This window comes from Arachis hypogaea, chromosome 11 (assembly GCF_003086295.3).
Source record: "Arachis hypogaea cultivar Tifrunner chromosome 11, arahy.Tifrunner.gnm2.J5K5, whole genome shotgun sequence".
Taxonomy (NCBI): domain Eukaryota; kingdom Viridiplantae; phylum Streptophyta; class Magnoliopsida; order Fabales; family Fabaceae; genus Arachis; species Arachis hypogaea.
In genome coordinates this window covers 104903256-104927294 of record NC_092046.1, presented here as the reverse complement: position 1 = coordinate 104927294, position 24039 = coordinate 104903256, and the positions used below count along the sequence as shown (strand labels likewise).

Genomic DNA, 24039 nt, shown 5'->3' with positions numbered 1-24039 from the left:
TAAATTTTAAGGTGAAAAATCCCTTCCTAACATGCTGAATGAGATTCGTTCAGTTGAGGGTTTGTAGATTTAAAGTTGTTCTTGATGTGATTTAGGAGGAAAAAGTGCATTAAGAACACCTAGAAGCATAACCGAATTTGAGGCAGCAAATCAAGGTAGGGTATGGTAAAATTAATCTTGATTAATTGTGTTTGATTTGTGTGGTTATGATATGGTTTGTTTATTCTTGAAATTGATTGTTTATTTGAGTGATTCTTGTTGAAATTTTGTTGAAATTTTGATGAAATTTGATGATATTCAAGCTATGAAACATGTTCTTGAGTGCAGTTGGAAAAACGAACCCTAGGACATAAATTAGGGTTGATTTAGTGTTGAAATCAAGTGTAAAAGATGGGGTTTTAGTGGCTTCTAATTTATTATGAATTTTGGTAAAAATCAGTTATTGAAAAGATTGAAAAACGGGTGAAAACAAAGAAAGAATCTGAAAAATTTACGAAGAACATGAAGAACACTTTGAGTGTGGTGAAGAATATTGAAGAACATCTTTTAGATCTTAAAAAGTGAAAGATTGTAATTATTTTGGTGTTTGAGGGTTTATTTTGTAATTTCCTGAAGTTAGGGTTGTTAAAGTAGAAATATTAAAAGTTACGGGTGGTAAAAAGTGAATTTATATAACTTTTAGGGTAAGAAAGGATAAATCTCGAAAATTTAATAATAAAATATTAAATAATATTATTTAATTAAAAATAATATTTTAATAAAAATAATAAAATAATACGAAAAAGACAATTTTTTGTAAAAGCTTTAGAAAGGCAACTTTAAGCACAGAATCTCATAATTACCTTCATAAAACACTTAGGAAGTGGTAATAACATATTAGTGAGATAAAAACAAAGGAAACATAAAAAGTTAAAAAAAAAAGATAAAATAGAAGAAAAAGTCTGTAAAGTTTTAATGACAGAAAACAACAGAGATTAGTAAACGAACTAGGAGCAACATAGTTAGTTCTTAAGTTGCGTCTAGGGTTAGGTATAATATGAAAAGTTAACCTGTTTTAGTATAGACTTAGTGAACCTATACTTGGGACATGCTAACTATTCATACCGAAATTTACATAAGCTACAAATACATACGTTGAACCGAGAAATGAGAGCAGAGTAAAGAGACTAAGATAAAAGAGTAAACAAAGCAGAGTAAAATGACTAAGAGAAAAGAATAATTAGAGTAGAGTATAGAGACAAAGAGAGAAGAGCAGTAAAACCCACGAATTGATAATCATTGATTACAGGAATAACCATGAACTATTGATAATCTTTGATCTCGGGGATAACCCACGAACTGAGGATCGTGTTTGTTGTGTATTGATCTCGGGGAAACCCACGAAATGAGGATCGTTGCTTGTTGTGTATTGATCTCGAGGATAACCCACGAACTGAGGATCATGTTTGTTGTGTATTGATCTCGGGGAAACCCAAGAAATGAGGATCGTTGCTTGTTGTGTATTGATCTCGGGGATAACCCACGAATTGAGGATCGTGTTTGTTTTGTATTGATCATGGGGAAACCCACAAACTGAAGATCGTATTTTGTTGGTGTGTTGATCTCGGGGACGCCCACAAACTGACGATCATTGTTTCCTCTTGTGCGTATATTAAGGGGTCGAGCCTTGTGCCGACTGCCAGTAGTCATGAAGGAGTGGTATTCTTAACTACCGACACGTATGCACAAAGGACGCAATGGGAAACATATCTAAGACTGGTTCTTAGGTTATGTCGGGCTGCAGGTTGTAAATCGACACGTGAGCTCATGGCCTGCATAGGACAGACATGCATCATACTTTGTTGTGCATTTCCTTTGTTATGATTGTTGAATAAATGTATACTTTGTTTGTTTGTATTCTATTCTCTGTGTCTGTGTTTTATTTTCTTATGTTCTTTTTTTCGTAATTTACTTTCTGTTTTCTCTATTTTCTCTATTTATCTATTTCTTCTATTTACTACTTCTCTGTATTTTGCTATTCGTATGCTAAACCACACAGAATTAATGAACTTAACTAATAATTGCGGCCCTACTAGGAACTCCCCAGTTCTTACCCCTTTTCTCTCCCTTCCCCCTTCAGATGGAAGTAAGAGTACCCTTCCGTAGTTCGTTGATGATCGTTTCGCAAAGAGGATTCCGATCTAGGTAGTCTTCTGAGTCTAGAGTAAACTCTGTTATCTGTTTATATGTATATATTGTGAGACTAGCCAACGTCTGAACCCTATTTGTATGCGAACTTTAACTAAATCCTATGTACGAGACTCCTGTTATGTGGCTACTTGATGAGGTACCAGAGAGACGTCATATGGCAATGTCTGATCGTGCAGAGGAGTAGTAGATAATGTTTCGCCTTTTGATGACGTTCCACCTGACTTGAGTTTTGAAGACTTAGAACGTACTTTTCCTTGCTTTAGTAGTTTAGAGGGACTAGGTGAGTATAGAGTTTAGGCTAGCCTGGGTGCCAGATTAGGAACTTCTTGAACAAGTCAGGACCTGGGATGTTGTATGTATATATATGTATATAGTTATTATCTAGCTATATCTAGGGGTGCTCTAACTAAAAGTCTATACTCTAATAAAGGTTGGATCACCGAATATAGTCAACTGCTTGTGATGTATTTATGTGTGATTATTTATAACTGTTTTATCTGTTATCAGTTGTGAATTGATTATGAATAATTCTGTTTATTAATCCAAACATTTTCAAAAAAAAAAGTATCTTGAAAAATAACTACGCTTTTAACAATGAATCAGGCTCATATAATAAATAATAGATAATAATTAGGAAGACAAGTTGGTAGCGCTCAGTTTCTAGTATGATCATGACGTACCAGAAATTAGGTTGTTACAGATAGTACCCTAAGAGTTCCAAAATACAGATGATAAATGTAACGACCCAACTCCCAGTATGCCATGGTCATACAAGAAGCTAAGTGTTACTAACTTATCCCTCTTAATTATTAACTATTATTTACTATATGAGCCTGTTCCTTGTTAGAGCGATGCCAATTTTACGGGTAGCTTTTTTTTATTTTATATCGTATCGTTGCGGATAACAAGGTAAAATAAGCAAGCATATATTGGGAGTAACAGAAAAGCGGCATAAAGAAACATAGAGACACAACTGATAATATACATGATGTACACTATAACAAAACATGCGGCCTTTACACCAGATCAAGTCAGTTTACATCCTCGTCATCCTACGTAGCTAATATATACACGACACTCCCAGGGCCTGGCCCATACAAAAAGCCACTAATCTGGTACCCAGGCTAGCCTAACCACTATATAGCTCCTAGCTCTCGGGTGTACTAACACAAGTGAGAGACTAACTAACAGATAATGTCAGACTAGAGTGTCATCAAAAGAATGCCCCTTCCGTAGTCAAGCTATATCTACACGTGGCCGTTCGGAGAATCGCCGTGAGGCTCGTCCATCTCCTCATCCTGCTCTATCTCTATCTCAGGATCTTCCTCCTCCTCATCGTCCACAGCTGCAACTATGTCCTCAGATCCACCAGAAACACTGCTGTCACTATGTACAAAACCATTCGCAAGCACAGGTCCGTTCGCGTATATAGGAGCTACCCCACCGTCCGGTAGTGCCGGCTCATCAGGCTGTGGAAAGTCGGGGATCGGCTCAGGGGGAAAATCCCACTCTGGTGGTATCACAGGTACGTAGTCATCAGCTAACTCAGGCTCATCAGGAATGATAGGCTCAGGTACCGCCTCATTCAAAGGTTGAGCTGGTATAGGGTGCTCAGGATTATCAGGAAAAGGATGTACATGTGCGTCAGGATGTAACCAGGATAAGGGAAAGTCATAAGGAGTATCGGGGTCAAAATGCGGGCTAGACAGAGGATGTTGAAAAGCTCGATTAGGTAACGCATATCGTCTAATACGAGGCTCCAATCCCATGATGAAGTAACTGTGATGTACCGGATCCTCGTAGACGTAAGGGTCCTCGAACTCATAGAAGATCACGCCCGTCTCCATCTGAGGGGGGAGGAAGGGAGAGAAGGGGTAAGAACTGGGGAGTTCTTAGTAGGGTCGGGGTTATTAGTTACGTTCATTTATTTGATTCCGATTAGCAGATAGATATTAGAATACAGTAAAGTAGTAAACAGTAGTTAAAATAGATAGGGAAAACAGAAAACAGAACACAAACAGAAGAGTGCAAGAAAATAAAGCATAGACATAGCACTCAAGCAAACAAACATAAAGAAATTGATCAAACACAAGTAGGAATGCAACAGAGAATAATGCACAGACAAGAATGATGCATGTCTAGTCCTAGTGCAGGTAATGAGCTCATTTGTCAGTTTCTACCCGCTCCCGACGTAACCCAGCATTACTAGCCGGATATGGCTTTCCTGTTGGCTATACCCCTGTGTACAGGAAATAACCCCTCTGCCACCACAGGGTCCACTGCACGCAGGAAATAACACATCTGCCACTGCAGGATTGTATGCCGACACACCTTCAGTATACAGGAAATAACCCCTCTGCCACTACAGAAATGGAACAGGTGGTCACGGTACTTTTGTAGCAGGAAATAACCCCTCTGCCTTACAGAAATAAAATATGGATCTGTACCGCAGGAAAGCGTTTCTCAGTGGTTGCACCATTATCTATCTGACTGCTACAATGCAGTAGATGAACATATAGATATCTCTGAGGTTGCCTTAATGCAACAGATGACCTCTCAATAGGTCCTCTACTCTTTATCATATTACTCTCTTCGCTTTGTCTCTTTATTCCGCTCTGTTTGTTCCTTTCTCTGCGCTTCCTCACTTTATTCTGCTTTCTCTATTTAACGTATGTATTTAAAGCTTATGTAAATTTCGGTATGATTAGTTAGCCTGCCCCAAGTATAGGTTCATTAAGTCTATACTGAAACAGTTTAACTTTTAATATAATACCTAACCCTATTCGCAAATCAAGAACTAACTATGTTTCCCTAGTTCGTTCACTAGTCTTTGTCTGTTTCTCTGTAGTTAAAATTTTACAGACTTTTTCTTCGATTTTTATCTTTTCTTCAACTTTTTATCTTTTCTTTATCTTTGCCTCACTAATATGTTTTTACCACTCCCTAAGTGTTTTATGAAGGTAATTATGAGATTCTGCGCTTAAAGTTGTCTTTCTAAAACTTTTACAGAAAACTGCCTTTTTCGCATTATTTTATTATTTTTATTAAAATATTATTTTTAATTAAATATTATTATTTAATATTTTATTATTATTTATTATTTTATTAATATATTTTCGAAAATTATGTTTACTTTAACCTTTAACCTTTAAAATTCACTTTTTACCACCCGTAACTTTTAATATTTCTACTTTTACCACCCTAACTTCCAGAAATTACCATATAACCCCTTAAACACAAAAAATTTTACTTCCTTGCCCTTTTATGAATCAAAAAGGTGTTCTTCATTGTTCTTCACCACACTCAAAGTGTTCTTCATGTTCTTCATAAATTCTTCAGATTCTTTCTCTGTTTTTACCCGTTTTTCAGTCTTTTCAGCAACCGATTTTTACTATAATTCATAATAAATTAGCAGCCACTAAAACCCCATCTTTTCTACATGATTTCAACACAAATTGAACCTCAATTTAAGCTTAGGGTTTCGTTTTCCCAGCTGCCCAAGAACATGAACTTTAAAGCTTAAATTTCATCAAATTTCATTAGAATTTCACCAAATTTTCACCAAAAATCAATCATATATGCAACCAATTTTTAGCACAGCCAAATAATACAACATTCACACATCTCAAACACAATTAATCAAGATTAATTTCGTGACACCCTACCTGGTCTTGCTGCTCCTAATTCAATCAAACTTTCAGGTGGTTCTTAAACACTTTTTCCTCCTAAATCACATCAAGAAAACACATATTTAAGCATGTTTCCTTGAAACTGAATCAAAAGAGAGATGGTACAGCCAACTCACCTTGATCCCAGCCTTGATAAGTCATATGATCATGTAGAGAAAGAAGAGAGGATCATTTTGGTCGGATTGGAATTTTGATTTGAGTTTTAGTTCAGCAGAAATCAAGCTTTGAAGATTTGGAACTAAGAACTTTTCTCTCTTTTTCTCTCTACCTATTTTCGGCCACAAAGTGAAAATGAGCCAGCCTTGGGGGTTTTGGGGGTGTAGGGTGAGTTGTGATTGGTTGTCTTGGAGGTGGATTAAAATAATATTAAAATATCTCAGGTGTATAACTACTAAAACTAGATGTATCGGAACACTTGCAAAAACACGTCTAAAATTATTTTCTAAGCTACTAGCATAAATGACACTAGTAACATATTTATTATGAGAATGAAACATGAATAATGAGGCCTTAGCATTGCTAAAGTCATCAGGGAGTGCTGGTGCTAAGTTGCACTAGTAAATTGTGAACCCGGTTAAACCGGTTTTCTGTTTTTAACTAAAACTGATCAGGTAACCTTATAATATCATTCAAGAGGCTTCTAATACTCATATAATGATAATATCATCCTATTATCTCTCTCCTCTCATAAATCGAGTCCAGTTTGTCAAACTGAGATTATTTACGAAAAATCGAATTAAAACTCCTAACCGATACGGTTCAAAAACTAGATTCCTCGTGATTGCATTATCGAGCTTGTCTCGGAAAAGGTTCTAACTTAAAGATGACATAATGACAATGAGGATTGAGATACTTGATGATATATCAAAGGTTTTCCCCTCACTGATCTTCCGGAGAAATTCGTACTTTCAGAATAGATCTCGCGTACTCGAAAACCGGGGTTGTTACATTCTACCCTCCAAAAAGAAAATTTTGCCCTCAAAATTTCAGTTACCTGAGAATAAATGCGGGTAATCAGCTTTCATCTTATCTTCCAATTCCCAAGTGTGCTCTTCTTCTCCTCTTTGTCCCCAAGCTACTTTGACTAAGCGAACAGTCTTGCCTCTCAGCTGCTTATCGTTTCTTTCTACGATCTGAACTGGTGATGCTTGATATGTCAAATCGTTTCGTAACTGTGCTGTCTCTGGTTGTAAAATATGACTCTCGTCGGGAATATATTTCTTAAGTTGCGAGACATGAAAAACATCATGAAGGTTTGACAAATATGGAGGAAGGGCTACTTGATAAGCTACTAGACCGACTCTTTTAAGTATTTGGAAAGGTCCTATGTATCGAAAGTTAAGCTTTTTAGTCTTAAGAGCTCTACCTATTCCAGTAGTCGGGGTTACTTTAAGAAAGACATGGTCTCCCTCACTAAACTCTAAGGGTCTACGTCTATTATCGGCATAGCTCTTTTGACGGTTCTGTGCTGTCTGGATCTTCTGGCGAATCCCCTTTATCTTCTTAGTAGTTTCTTGCACTAAGTCTGGACCTAAGACACTGGCTTCTCCGTCGTCATTCCAACACAATGGTGTCTGACATCTTCTTCCGTAGAGAGCTTCATATGGTGCCATCCCGATACTTTGTTGGTAGCTGTTGTTGTAGACGAACTCGACCAATGGCATATATCTATCCCAACTGCCTTGGTTATCCATTACACAAGATCTTAGCATGTCTTCCAATGTTTGGATTGTCCGCTCTGATTGTCCGTCTGTTTGAGGATGGTATGCTGTACTCATATACAATTCTGTTCCCAATGCTTTCTGGAAAGCTCCCCAGAATCTGGAAGTAAACCTCGGATCTCGATCTGAAACAATTGATGAAGGTATTCCGTGCAATCGTACGATTTCTTGAATATATATCCGTGCCAGCCTTTCTAATGTATAGTCAACTCGAATCGGAAGGAAGTGCGCTGATTTTGTCAACCTGTCTACAATTACCCAAATGGCATTGTGTCCAGTTGAGGTCCTTGGCAATCCCGTGACAAAATCCATAGTGATCTGCTCCCATTTCCATTGTGGTATTCCTAAGGGTTGCAGGGTTCCAGACGGTTTCTGGTGTTCCACCTTCACCTTCTGACAGGTTAAATATTTTGAGACATAATCAGCTACCTCTTTCTTCAAGCCCGGCCATCAGAACATTTGTTTCAAATCCTGATACATCTTTGTTACTCCAGGATGCATAGAAAATCTACTTTGATGAGCTTCTGCAAGAATCCTTTGCCGCAAATCTCCAGAGCTAGGCACACAAATTTTGTTCTTGTATCTCCAGAGGTTGCTACGATCTAGTCTTACAGCTTCTGGTTCCTCTACTTTCATCCGTCTCAGCATCGTCATCATTTCTGAATCCTGTGCTTGTGCTTGCTGAATCCTAATCTTAAAATCTGGTGTTATATGCAATTGGGCCAAACGGACTCCACTTGATGTCTCAGTCATAGCCAACTTAAGGTCCTCAAATTCTGCGAGTAACTTTTCTTCCTTTATCATCATCCAAGAGATATTCAAATTCTTCCTGCTCAAAGCGTCTGCCACCACGTTCGCTTTTCCTGGGTGATAGCTTAACTTAAAATCATAGTCCTTCAGGAACTCCATCCACCTTCGCTGTCGCATATTAAGATCCTTCTGGTCAAAGATATACTTTAAACTTTTGTGGTCAGAGAAAACTTCTAGCTGAGCGCCATACAAATAGTGTCTCCAGATCTTCAGAGCAAACACTACTGCAGCCAACTCCAAGTCATGCGTCGGATAATTTCGTTCATGAGGTCTCAGCTGCCGGGAAGCATAAGCCACCACATTTTTGTCTTGCATCAGCACACATCCAAGTCCTTTATGAGAAGCGTCACAGTATACTTCAAAAGGTTTCTGTGGGTCGGGTAGTACTAATACAGGTGCAGTTGTTAACTTTTCCTTAAGCATCTTGAAACTCCTATCACACTCAGCCGTCCAAACAAACGGAACTTCCTTTCGTGTAAGGTAAGTCAGAGGTAAGGCTATCTGTGAAAACCCTTTAATAAACCTCCGGTAATATCCAGCAGGTCCGAGAAAACTCCGAACTTCTGTAACGGTCGTAGGTGGTTCCCATTGCACTATTGCTTCAATTTTTGAAGGATCCACTGCAATTCCTCCCTGTGATATAACATGTCCCAAAAATGCCACCTTCTCTGTCCAGAACTCGCACTTTGATAATTTAGCATATAACTTCCGAGTCCTTAGTATCTGCAATACAGTCCTTAGATGCTCTTCATGCTCTCTTTCTGTCTTCGAATAGATGAGAATATCGTCTATGAAGACTACTACGAACTGATCAAGGTACGGACGAAAAATACGATTCATGTAATCCATAAAAATCGCAGGAGCATTAGTTAGTCCAAACGACATAACCATATACTCATAGTGACCATATCGAGTTCTAAATGCAGTCTTCGGTATATATGACTCTTTCACTCGAATCTGGTGATAGCCCGATCGCAAATCAATCTTCGAAAACACAGTTGCACCTTTTAACTGATCCATTAGATCATCTATTCGTGGAAGTGGATACTTGTTCTTGATAGTGACTTTATTTAACTGTCGGTAATCTACACAAAGTCTCATTCCACCATCCTTCTTCTTTACTAGCAATTCCGGAGCTCCCCAAGGTGATGCGCTGGGACGAATAAATTTCTTTCCAAGTAGCTCATCCAACTGCTTCTTCAACTCTGCAAGTTCCAATGGTGACATCCGGTACGGTGCTATGGAAATTGGTCCGGTTCCAGGTACAAGTTCAATGCTAAATTCTATCTCTCGCTGAGGAGGAAACTCAGGTATGTCGTCCGGGAAAACATCAGGAAATTCCTTCACCACTCGGATTCGTTCTAAGCTTAGTTCACTATCATTTGAGCTAGCCGCTAACAGAACGTACCCCTCACAATCACTCCCGTCTAATGTAACTCTTACAGAATTCAGATATAAAGTATGAGATAGAAATGGTTTAATATCTAAACTATCAGACGGAATAACAGCAGTTCTTTCATAGCAATCAAGGAAAACATGATACTTAGATAACCAATCTAACCCTAGAATAACTTCTAAACCACATAGAGGCAAACAGATTAGATCATGTATAAAAGTTCTGTTCCTAATAGTGAATGGTACTTGCAGGCACACTAAACTAGTCAAAGCATTTTGGGACGCAGGTGTATGGACAATCAGATCAAAGTTCAACTCAGAGAAATCTAGTCCCAACTCACGAGCAACAGTTAAAGAGATAAAGGAATGCGATGCACCCGAGTCATATGGTACAGTTAGAAATCGATCTTTGACAATACACTGACCTTGGATCAGGGCGTCTGATTGCATAGCATCATCAGCAGTCATGGCAAACACTCGACCTTGTTGCTGGGTTTGTATTGGATTTCGAGAAAGTCCTTTTGGGCAACTCCTCGCCAAGTGTCCCGGTTCCCCACAATTGTAACAAGTAAATGTTCTGATTTGGCAAGGCCTGGTACCATGATCCTTTCCACACTGCCTACATGCAATATTCACTTGTGCCTGTTGAGGTCGTTTACCATTATCTTGCCTTGGTCTACCTCCGTTTCCACCCGTAGGGCGAGTAGGGATGTTACCAACCTGTGGGTTTCTTCGATGTGGCACACCAGGTGTCTTGAAGTTTGTCCTTCGTGGTTGCCAATTATAATTATTGTAGTTCCTTGGTGGAAATCCTTGACGACTTGCTTTAGAGGCACTCACCTTCTTAGCACATTCTTCTACTAACTTACACTTATTAACCAGCTCAGCAAAATTTCGTATCTCCAATGGAACTACTGAACTCATCAGATCCTCACGAAGGCCCCCTTTGAACTTCAAACACTTCCATTCTTCAAAGTCAGCAGGATTCCCTTGGCAGATCTTGGAGAAACGGCACAAGTCATCAAACTTACGGGCATATTCTGCAATAGTTATGTTACCCTGTTTTAGCTGCATAAGTTCCATCTCCCTAGCATCACGAGCTACCCTCGGAAAATACTTCTTATAAAATTCATCCTTAAAAGTATTCCAAGGAATAACGCCTTCATCTTGTTGCAACAGTCGCTGTATCCCCTGCCACCAATGCTCAGCTTCTCCTTCCAGCATATAAGTAGCGAACTCCACGTGTTGGCCTTCCGGAACATGCTACGCTCGCAGTGATCGTTCGATAGCTCGAAACCAGTTGTCAGCATCAGTCGCAACGAGTGTACCTTTAAACTTAGGTGGTTTAACCTTCAGAAAAGTCGCAAGGGTCATAGGTCTTTCGAAATGCCCCAAGTTATTCTCATCATTTCCACTATCTTCCCCATGCTCATTCTCATTCTCATTTCTCACTCCAAGACGATCAACAGCCCTAGCCGCTGCTACTGCAGCCTCACGCACTGCCTCAGCCACAGCGTTCATGGTAGTCATAAATGTTTCCTGTTCCCTCTCGTAGTTAACATTAGGAATTCCTTCCCGTACGCCTCGTCTCCGTGAACCCATTGTGGTCCTGTTCACACCAAACAATCATTATTAAGGTGATCAGTCTTAACACTTCAAGTCAAGTGTGAACACTCCCAGAATGAAAACACAGAGACAATCATGCAACACATATCATATAGATATCCTATAAGCATGAGACACACAACAGAGTATGCAATGAAGCATAGTCAGTCCACTCCCCAGGCTCTATTGGGAACGAACTGCTCTAATACCAACTTGTAACGACCCAACTCCCAGTATGCCATGGTCATACAAGAAGCTAAGTGTTACTAACTTATCCCTCTTAATTATTAACTATTATTTACTATATGAGCCTGTTCCTTGTTAGAGCGATGCCAATTTTACGGGTAGCTTTTTTTTTATTTTATATCGTATCGTTGCGGATAACAAGGTAAAATAAGCAAGCATATATTGGGAGTAACAGAAAAGCGGCATAAAGAAACATAGAGACACAACTGATAATATACATCATGTACACTATAACAAAACATGCGGCGTTTACACCAGATCAAGTCAGTTTACATCCTCGTCATCCTACGTAGCTAATATATACACGACACTCCCAGGGCCTGGCCCATACAAAAAGCCACTAATCTGGTACCCAGGCTAGCCTAACCACTATATAGCTCCTAGCTCTCGGGTGTACTAACACAAGTGAGAGACTAACTAACAGATAATGTCAGACTAGAGTGTCATCAAAAGAATGCCCCTTCCGCAGTCAAGCTATATCTACACGTGGCCGTTCGGAGAATCGCCGTGAGGCTCGTCCATCTCCTCATCCTGCTCTATTTCTATCTCAGGATCCTCCTCCTCCTCATCGTCGACAGCTGCAACTATGTCCTTAGATCCACCAGAAACACTGCTGTCACTATGTACAAAACCATTCGCAAGCACAGGTCCGTTCGCGTATATAGGAGCTACCCCACCATCCGGTAGTGCCGGCTCATCAGGCTGTGGAAAGTCGGGGATCGGCTCAGGGGGAAAATCCCACTCTGGTGGTATCACAGGTACGTAGTCATCAGCTAACTCAGGCTCATCAGGAATGATAGGCTCAAGTACCGCCTCATTCAAAGGTTGAGCTGGTATAGGGTGCTCGGGATTATCAGGAAAAGGATGTACAGGTGCGTCAGGATGTAACCAGGATAAGGGAAAGTCGTAAGGAGTATCGGGGTCAAAATGCGGGCTAGATAGAGGATGTTGAAAAGCTCGATTAGGTAACGCATATCGTCTAATACGAGGCTCCAATCCCATGATGAAGTAACTGTGATGTACCGGATCCTCGTAGACGTAAGGGTCCTCGAACTCATAGAAGATCACGCCCGTCTCCATCTGAGGGGGGAGGAAGGGAGAGAAGGGGTAAGAACTGGGGAGTTCTTAGTAGGGTCGGGGTTATTAGTTACGTTCATTTATTTGATTCCGATTAGCAGATAGATATTAGAATACAGTAAAGTAGTAAACAGTAGTTTAAATAGATAGGGAAAACAGAAAACAGAACACAAACAGAAGAGTGCAAGAAAATAAAGCATAGACATAGCACTCAAGCAAACAAACATAAAGAAATTGATCAAACACAAGTAGGAATGCAACAGAGAATAATGCACAGACAAGAATGATGCATGTCTAGTCCTAGTGCAGGTAATGAGCTCATTTGTCGGTTTCTACCCGCTCCCGACGTAACCCAGCATTACTAGCCGGATATGGCTTTCCTGTTGGCTATACCCCTGTGTACAGGAAATAACCCCTCTGCCACCACAGGGTCCACTGCACGCAGGAAATAACACATCTGCCACTGCAGGATTGTATGCCGACACACCTTCTGTATACAGGAAATAACCCCTCTGCCACTACAGAAATGGAACAGGTGGTCATGGTACTTTTGTAGCAGGAAATAACCCCTCTGCCTTACAGAAATAAAATATGGATCTGTACCGCAGGAAAGCGTTTCTCAGTGGTTGCACCATTATCTATCTGACTGCTACAATGCAGTAGATGAACATATAGATATCTCTGAGGTTGCCTTAATGCAACAGATGACCTCTCAATAGGTCCTCTACTCTTTATCATATTACTCTCTTCGCTTTGTCTCTTTATTCTGCTCTGTTTGTTCCTTTCTCTGCGCTTCCTCACTTTATTCTGCTTTCTCTATTTAACGTATGTATTTAAAGCTTATGTAAATTTCGGTATGATTAGTTAGCCTGCCCCAAGTATAGGTTCATTAAGTCTATACTGAAACAGTTTAACTTTTCATATAATACCTAACCCTATTCGCAAATCAAGAACTAACTATGTTGCCCTAGTTCGTTCACTAGTCTTTGTCTGTTTCTCTGTTGTTAAAATTTTACAGACTTTTTCTTCGATTTTTATCTTTTCTTCAACTTTTTATCTTTTCTTTATCTTTGCCTCACTAATATGTTTTTACCACTCCCTAAGTGTTTTATGAAGGTAATTATGAGATTCTGCGCTTAAAGTTGTCTTTCTAAAGCTTTTACAGAAAACTGCCTTTTTCGCATTATTTTATTATTTTTATTAAAATATTATTTTTAATTAAATATTATTATTTAATATTTTATTATTATTTATTATTTTATTAATATATTTTCGAAAATTAACTTTGCTTTAACCTTTAACCTTTAAAATTCACTTTTTACCACTCGTAACTTTTAATATTTCTACTTTTACCACCCTAACTTCCAGAAATTACCATATAACCCCTTAAACACCAAAAATTTTACTTCCTTGCCCTTTTATGAATCAAAAAGGTGTTCTTCATTGTTCTTCACCACACTCAAAGTGTTCTTCATGTTCTTCATAAATTCTTCAGATTCTTTCTCTGTTTTTACCCGTTTTTCAGTCTTTTCAGCAACCGATTTTTACTATAATTCATAATAAATTAGCAGCCACTAAAACCCCATCTTTTCTACATGATTTCAACACAAATTGAACCTCAATTTAAGCTTAGGGTTTCGTTTTCCCAGCTGCCCAAGAACATGAACTTTAAAGCTTAAATTTCATCAAATTTCATTAGAATTTCACCAAATTTTCACCAAAAATCAATCATATATGCAACCAATTTTTAGCACAGCCAAATAATACAACATTCACACATCTCAAACACAATTAATCAATATTAATTTCGTGACACCCTACCTGGTCTTGCTGCTCCTAATTCAATCAAACTTTCAGGTGGTCCTTAAACACTTTTTCCTCCTAAATCACATCAAGAAAACACATATTTAAGCATGTTTCCTTGAAACTGAATCAAAAGAGAGATGGTACAGCCAACTCACCTTGATCCCAGCCTTGATAAGTCATATGATCATGTAGAGAAAGAAGAGAGGATCATTTTGGTCGGATTGGAATTTTGATTTGAGTTTTAGTTCAGCAGAAATCAAGCTTTGAAGATTTGGAACTAAGAACTTTTCTCTCTTTTTCTCTCTACCTATTTTCGGCCACAAAGTGAAAATGAGCCAGCCTTGGGGGTTTTGGGGGTGTAGGGTGAGTTGTGATTGGTTGGCTTGGAAGTGGATTAAAATAATATTAAAATATCTCAGGTGTATAACTACTAAAACTAGATGTATCGGAACACTTGCAAAAACACGTCTAAAAATTATTTTCTAAGCTACTAGCATAAATGACACTAGTAACATATTTATTATGAGAATGAAACATGAATAATGAGGCCTTAGCATTGCTAAAGTCATTAGGGAGTGCTGGTGCTAAGCTGCACCAGTAAATTGTGAACCCGGTTAAACCGGTTTTCTGTTTTTAACTAAAACTGATCAGGTAACCTTATAATATCATTCAAGAGGCTTCTAATACTCATATAATGATAATATCATCCTATTATCTCTCTCCTCTCATAAATCGAGTCCGGTTTGTCAAACTGAGATTATTTACGAAAAATCGAATTAAAACTCCTAACCGATACGGTTCAAAAACTAGATTCCTCGTGATTGCATTATCGAGCTTGTCTCGGAAAAGGTTCTAACTTAAAGATGACATAATGACAATGAGGATTGAGATACTTGATGATATATCAAAGGTTTTCCCCTCACTGATCTTCCGGAGAAATTCGTACTTTCAGAATAGATCTCGCGTACTCGAAAACCGGGGTTGTTACAATAAAACTCAAGACTCGGCTCACGAAGATAAACCGACCCGAGCACATACATACATACATACATACATACATACATGTATATATATATATATATATATATATATATATATATATATATATATATAAATACAAAGTTACAGAACCTATTTCTCCAAAATAACCTCTAAGAGGAAGTTCATACATCAAATACATAAGTAGTGGAGATATTAAGTATCTAAATAAATGCATTTAACCTAATAGAGCCCCAAAAGATAAGGATCTTCGCTAATTAGAAGCTTCCAGCATGCCTTAATAAGGAGCCTCACGTCCTGCGTCTGAAAAGCACAAAATCCGCATGGGTGAGTGATCGCCTCGTGGACTATGTTGGTATAGAATTTCTCAATAAAATTCCGTTGCATGTATAGCTCTACCCAACAACAATCCTCGAGTATCAAATTTAGAAAGGGATTTAGTTGTCCCAAGTTCAACCCCAATAAAAGTAACCGAAGTATTCAAACCTTGGGTCGTCTCACAAGGAATGGGCAAACATGTGCATCAACATTGGTTAGAATTCCGGGGTTGCAAGTCATGAGTGAGAAATTAAACTGAGAATCTTAATGAGCAAGTAATCTTGAAATGCAAGAAACTAATTCAATTGACTAAAGCAAGTTGTAAATAATTCCAAACTAATAAAGTAACATCCAATGTGATTCTATTCTAAACTAAACAAGGAACTATAACTGAGACAAAGTAATCAAGATTTTTGGGTTTTCAAATAAGAATAATAATAGCAACTCTTGGCTAAGCATGGGAATTGAGATCGCCATCCTTGTCTCCTTATCAAACATTGACAATTATGAGATACCAACCCACTAAGTCTACTTCTCAAAAGCCTTAAGTACGTATTGTCTACTCCTAGGCTTGAAGTATGTTAAATAGATTTGATCACATCAACCCATAAGTCCCAACCTATCTACTAATTAGATTAGTAGTGGGTTAGTGTCAATGGGTATCAAATTGATCACCTACTAATTAGATTAGTAGTGGGTTAGTGTCAATGGGTATCAAATTGATCACCTAGGATTCTCAAATCACCAATTCAATGAGACCCAATGACTCAAGGTCACTTACTTCCCTTAGTTTATGCCAAGAGTTAAGAAAACTACTCCATAATCAAAGGAAACATTTCATCAAACACATGGTAAGCATTAATAAAAGACATATTCAAATTGCAATTAAATTGGAACTAACAAGTACCCATTAACAATTATCAACATACAATCACTCAAACAACACAATTAATCATGAAAAATCATCAATGCAACAATAACAAATCAAGATCTATAAGATTCATGAAATGGGTATAAAATGACAAACAACAAGGAAACATAAAACTAACACAATATCTAAACAAAATTATACTAGAAAATTTAAATTAAACAATTAAAACTAGTAATTAACAAGATCCAATTCAAGATTCAACAAAGGAAGATCAAATAAAAGCTAGATCTAGAGAGGAACAATAGTTTCTCTCTCTAGAAGAACAAAGAACCAAAAACTAGCTAAAATTATGTCTTAGTCTAAAAATGATTGATCCCCCCTTTTCTCCTAGCATCCTTCGGTCTTTTCCATGCAGAACCAGCTTGAATTTGGGCCTCTTGAGCCTCAGAAATCGCCAGGCACGATTTCCTTTAATGAGGTCACGTGCAGCCTTCCGCGCGTGCGTGCCATGTGCGCGTGCGCGTCGGTGGAATTTCTCTGATCCACGCGGATGCGTCCATCCTTGCGCGCCGCTTCCAGCTATCCTTATCCACACGTGCGTGCGAGGTGCGGGTGCGCGCTCTTGCTGAAGTTCCCAAAATCCAAATCTTCATGTTCGTTCCTCTTGTGCATGCTTTCTTTCTCTCTTCTAGGCCATCCTTGCCCTATAATTTCTGAAATCAGTCAACAAATACATCACGGCATCGAATGGCAATAAAAGAGGATCAAAATATAGCAATTCTAAGGCAAAATAAGCATGTTTTTTTATCATGAAGCAAAATTAGGAAGAGAACATAAAACCGCGCAATTCTAGTGAGAAATATTGACAAAACCCTCCAAATTCTACACAATATAAACCACAAAATTGGGGTTTATCAGTGAGAACCAGAGGTTCTCAGCATGGTAACAGTGTCTACATATCTAACATATAATGTCCTGGGAAAGCCGAAGGCAATCCTAGAACTTCCGACATAGAATTAAAGCTTATAAACATAACTAAACCATAAAATAAAATAGGAAACTTGGTGCACGAAATTGAGATCTCAGGCAACGGCGTCAGAAACTCTGTACGCATGTCTTAATAAATCATTTTTCATTCACAACTTCGATACAACTAACCAGCAAGTGCACTGGTTCGTCCAAGTAATAAACCTTACGTGAGTAAGGGTCGATCCCACGGAGATTGTTGGTATGAAGCAAGCTATGGTCACCTTGTAAATCTCAGTCAGGCGGATATAAAATAGTTATGGAGTTTTCGAACATAAATAATAAATAGATAGAAAATAAGGATAGAAATACTTATGTAATTCATTGGTTAGAATTTCAGATAAGCGTATAGAGATGCATTCGTTCCTCTGAACCTCTGCTTTCCTGCTGTCTTCATCCAATCAATCTTACTCCTTTCCATGGCTGGCTTTATGTAAGGACATCACCGTTGTCAATGGCTACTTTTAATCCTCTCTGGAAAATGGTCCGATGCACTGTCACTGCATGGCTAATCGTCTGGAGGCATCACCCTTGTCAATGGCTGCATCCCATCCTCTTGTGAAAATAGTCCAAATGCTCTGTCACAGCACGGCTAATCATCTGAGGTTCCCGATCATACTGGAATAGGATTCACCCTCCTTTTGCATCTGTCACTACGCCCAGCACTCGCGAGTTTGAAGTTCGTCACAGTCATTCAATCCCAGAGTCCTACTCGGAATACCACAGACAAGGTTTAGACTTTCTGGACTCTCATGAATGCCGCCATCAATCTAGCTTATACCACGAAGATTCTGATTAAGAGATCCAAGAGATACTCATTCAATCTAAGGTGGAACGGAAGTGGTTGTCAGGCACGCGTTCGTGGGGGAATGATGATGATTGTCACGTTTATCACATTCAGGTTGAAATGCGAATGAATATCTTAGAAGCGGAATGAGTTGAATTGAATAGAAAAACAGTAGTACTTTGCATTAATTCATGAGGAACAGCAGAGCTCCACACCTTAATCTATGGAGTGTAAAAACTCTACCGTATGAAAATACATAAGTGATAATGGTTTAGGCATGGCCGAATGGCCAACCCCCATGAAAGTCTAAGATAGCATAAAACTGATCAAAGATGTCTAATACAATAGTAAAAAGTCCTATTTATACTAAACTAGTTACTAGGGTTTACAAAAGTAAGTAATTGATGCATAAATCCACTTCCGGGGCCCACTTGGTGTGTGCTTGGGCTGAGCTTGAATGTTACACGTGTAGAGGTCAATCTTGGAGTTGAACGCCAGTTTGTAATGTATTTCTGGCGTTCAACTCTGGCTTGTGACGTGTTTCTGGCGTTTAACTCCAGACAGCAGCGTAGAACTGGCGTTCAACGCCCTTTTACGACATCTAAACTCGGCCAAAGTATGGACTATTATATATTTCACGAAAGCCTTGGATGTCTACTTTCCAACGCAATTGGAAGCGCGCCATTTTGAGTTCTGTAGCTCCAGAAAATCCACTTTGAGTGCAGGGAGATCAGAATCCAACAGCATCAGCAGTCCTTCTTCAACCTCTGAATCTGATTTTTGCTCAAGTCCCTCAATTGCAGCCAGAAAATACCTGAAATCACAGAAAAACACACAAACTCATAGTAAAGTCCTGAAATGTGGATTTAACATAAAAACTAATGAAAACATCCCTAAAAGTAACTAGATTCTACTAAAAACATACTAAAAACAATGCCAAAAAGCGTATAAATTATCCGCTCATCACAACACCAAACTTAAATTGTTGCTTGTCCCCAAGCAACCGAAAATCAAATAGGATAAAAAAAAGAGAATATACTATAAATTCCAAACTATCAATGAAACATAGCTCCAATTAAATGAGCGGGACTTGTAGCTTTTTGCCTCTTGAATAGTTTTGGCATCTCACTTTATCCATTGAAGTTCAGAATGATTGGCATCTATAGGAACTCAGAGTTCAGATAGTGTTATTGATTCTCCTAGTTCAGTATGATGATTCTTGAACACAGCTATTTTATGAGTCTTGGCCGTGGCCCTAAGCACTTTGTTTTCCAGTATTACCACCGGATACATAAATGCCACAGACACATAATTGGGTGAACCTTTTCAGATTGTGACTCAGCTTTGCTAAAGTCCCCAATTAGAGGTGTCCAGGGTTCTTAAGCACACTCTTCTTTTGATTTGGACCTTGACTTTAACCGCTCAGTCTCAAGTTTTCACTTGACACCTTCACGCCACAAGCACATGGTTAGGGACAGCTTGGTTTAGCCGCTTAGGCCAGGATTTTATTCCTTTAGGCCCTCCTATCCACTGATGCTCAAAGCCTTGGGATCCTTTTTATTTACCCTTGCCTTTTGGTTTTAAGGGTTATTGGCTTTTTGCTCTTGCTTCTTGGTTTTAAGAGCTTTTGGCTTTTTCTGCTTGCTTTTTTTTTTTTGCCTATATTTTTTTTCTTTTTTTTTTTCTACAAGCTTTGTTCTTTGCTGCTTTTTCTTGCTTCAAGAATCATTTTTATGATTTTTCAGATTATCAAATAACATGTCTCCTTATCATCATTCTTTCAAGAGCCAACATATTTAACATTCTAAAACACCAACTTCAAAAGACATATGCACTGTTCAAGCATACATTCAGAAAATAAAAAGTATTGTCTCCACATCAAAATAATTAAACTAAGTTTAAGGATAAATTTGAATCTCATGTACTTCTTGTTCTTTTGAATTAAAGTAGTTTTTATTTAAGAGAGGTGATGGATTCATAGGACATTCATAACTTTAAGACAAAGTTACTAAATACTAATGATCATGTAATGAAGACACAAACATGGATAAGCACTTAACATAGAGAAAACGAAAAACAGAGAATGTAAGAACAAGGAATGAGTCCACCTTAGTGATGGTGGCGTTTCCTTCTTGAGGAACCAATGATGTCCTTGAGCTCTTCTATGTCTCTTCCTTGTCTTTGTTGCTCCTCCCTCATTGCTTTTTGATCTTCTCTTATTTCATGAAGGATGATGGAATGCTCTTGATGTTCCACCCTTAATTGTCCCATGTTGGAACTTAATTCTCCTAGGGAGGTTTTGATTTGCTCCCAAAAATTCTGTGGAGGAAAGTGCATCCCTTGAGGTATCTCAGGGGTTTCTTGATGATGAGCTTCTTCATGTGCCTGTTGAGATCTATGAATGTACTCTCTTGTTTGCTCCATCCTTTTCTTAGTGATGGGCTTGTGAGATGAATCTTTCCATCTCTCATGGCTCAGAGGTGGAAGCAATTGTCTTCCCTTTCCTCTTTCTTGAAGTTTCTCTGGCCTTAGGTGCCATTAATAGTTATGAAAAAACAAAAAAAAACTATGCTTTTACCACACCAAACTTAGAATGTTGCTCGCCCTCGAGCAAAAAGAGAAAGAATAGAAGAAGAAGAAGAAGATATGGAGGAGATGGAGGGATGTGTGTATTCGGCCATATGGGTGGGATTGGGTGGGAAAGAGATGTTGAATTTTGAAGGTAGGTGGGTGTATGGATGTGAGTGGTAAATGGAAAACAAAAGGGATGACCATGAATGGAGAGAGAGAGGGTGAGGTAGGTGGGGATCCTGTGAGGCCCACAGATCCTGAGGTGTCAAGGATTTACATCCCTGCACCATATTGGGCATGCAAAATGCCCTTGCACACAACTCTGGGTGTTCAGCGCCAGATTGGTGCTTGTTCTGGGCGTTGAACGCCCATTTGTTGCCCATTTCTGGCGTTGAACGCCAGAACCATGCTTGTTCTGGGCGTTCAGCGCCATCTCTTCTCCAGGGTGTAATTCTGGCGTTCAAACACCCAGATGCTGCCCATTTTGGGCGTTCAGCACCAGAACCATGCTCTGTTCTGGCGTTGAATGCCAGCCAGATGCTTCTTACTGGCGTTTAAACGCCAGTGAGAACCTCCTCAAGGGTGTGATTTTTCTTCTACTGTTTTTGATTCTGTTTTCAATTTTTATATTTATTTTGTGACTCCACATGATCATGAACCTAATAAAACATGAAAGAACAAGAAAAATAAAATTAGATAAATAAAAATTGGGTTGCCTCCCAACAAGCGCTTCTTTAATGTCAATAGCTTGACAGTGGGCTCTCATGGAGCCTCACAGATGTTCAGAGCATTGTTGAGACTTCCCAACACCAAACTTAGAGTTTGGATATGGGAGTTCAACACCAAACTTAGAGCTTGGTTGTGGCCTCCCAACACCAAACTTAGAGTTTGTCTGTGGGGGCTCTGGTTGACTCTGTTTTGAGAGAAGCTGACTGTGCCTCTTTTCCATGTTTACAGAAGGGTAACCTTGAGTTGTAAACACAAGGGAGTCCTCATTCAATTGAAGGACTAATTCACCTCTGTCAACATCAATCACATCTCTTGCTGTGGCTAGGAAAGGTCTTCCAAGGATGATGGATTCATCCTCATCCTTCCCAGTATCAAGGATTATGAAATCAGCAGGGATGTAAAGGCCTTCAACCTTTACTAACACGTCCTCTACTTGTCCATAAGCCTGTTTTCTTGAATTGTCTTCCATCTCTAATGAGATTTTAGTAGCTTGCACCCCAAAGATTCCCAGTTTCTCTATTACAGAGAGGGGCATGAGGTTTATCCCTGAACCAAGGTCACACAGAGCCTTTTCAAAGATCATGTTGCCTATGGTACAAGGTATTACGAACTTTCCAGGATCCTGTTTCTTCTGAGGCAATGTCAGTTGATCCAGATCACTTAGTTCATTGGTGAACAAGGGAGGTTCATCTTCCCAAGTCTCAATACCAAATAATTTGGCATTTAGCTTCATGATTGCACCAAGGTACTTGGTAACTTGCTCTTCAGTAACATCCTCATTCTCTTCAGAAGATGAATACTCGTCAGAGCTTATGAAGGGCATAAGGAGGTTCAATGGAATCTCTATGGTCTCTAGATGAGTCTCAGATTCTTTTGGTTCCTCAAAGGGAAACTCCTTATTGATCACTGGACGTCCCAGGAGGTCTTCCTCACTGGGATTTACGTCCTCCCCTTCCTCTCCAGGTTCGGCCGTGTTGACTATGTCAATGGCCTTGCACTCTCCTTTTGGATTTTCTTCTGTATTGCTTGGGAGAGTACTAGGAGGGATTTCAGTGATCCTTTTACTCAGCTGGCCCACTTGTGCCTCCAAATTTCTAATGGAGGACCTTGTTTCATTCATGAAACTTACAGTGGTCTTAGATAGATCAGAGACTAAGTTTGCTAAATTAGAGGTATTTTGTTCAGAGTTCTCTGTCTGTTGCTGAGTGGATGATGGAAAAGGTTTACTATTGTTAAACCTATTTCTTCCACCATTATTAAAGCCTTGTTGAGGCTTTTGTTGATCCTTCCATGAGAGACTTGGGTGATTTCTCCATGAGGGGTTATAGGTGTTTCCATAAGGTTCACCCATGTAATTCACCTCTGCTATTGCAGGGTTTTCAGGATCATAAGCTTCTTCTTCAGAAGATGCCTCTTGAGTATTGTTGGATGCAGCTTGCATTCCATTCAGACTCTGAGAAATCATATTGACTTGCTGAGTCAATATTTTATTCTGAGCCAATATGGCATTCAGAGTATCAATTTCAAGAACTCCCTTCTTCTGAGGGGTCCCATTACTCACAGGATTCCTCTCAGAAGTGTACATGAACTGGTTATTAGCAACCATGTCAATGAGTTCTTGAGCTTCTGCAGGCGTTTTCTTTAAGTGAATGGATCCACCTGCAGAGGTATCCAATGACATTTTAGCTAATTCAGACAGACCATCATAGAATATGTCCAGGATGGTCCATTCTGAAAGCATGTCAGAAGGACACTTTTTGGTCAGTTCTTTGTATCTCTCCCAAGCTTCATAGAGGGATTCACCTTCTTTCTGTCTGAAGATCTGAACATCCACTCTAAGCTTACTCAGCTTTTGAGGAGGAAAGAACTTGGCTAAGAAAGCCTTGACCAGCTTATCCCAAGAGTTCAGGCTATCCTAAGGTTGAGAGTCCAACCATATTCTAGCTCTGTCTCTCACAAAGAGACACACATAAGAACCATTGAGTCCACCCAAAGAGACACACATAAGAACCAAAGAGACACACATAAGAACCATTGAGTCCACCTAATCATCCATGCCCTCGGGAACATGGGAAGACATCTCTACAACGTTATTGCGAGAAGACATGAGACCAACTAATCCTACAATAAGAAAAGAAGACAGGATTACCAAAAATATCTCGGACGAGGGGCAAAACAACTCGACCAATATGATACAGG

The 24039-nt window shown here is 39.1% G+C and overlaps 1 non-coding gene across 1 annotated transcript; it reads left to right on the top strand.

The window, feature by feature from the left end:
- Positions 1 to 23575: 23575 nt before the first annotated feature.
- LOC112725925 (small nucleolar RNA R71) lies at positions 23576 to 23683 on the top strand. Its single transcript, XR_003165004.1, has one exon. It is a non-coding gene; the product is annotated as a small nucleolar RNA R71 (small nucleolar RNA).
- Positions 23684 to 24039: the final 356 nt, after the last annotated feature.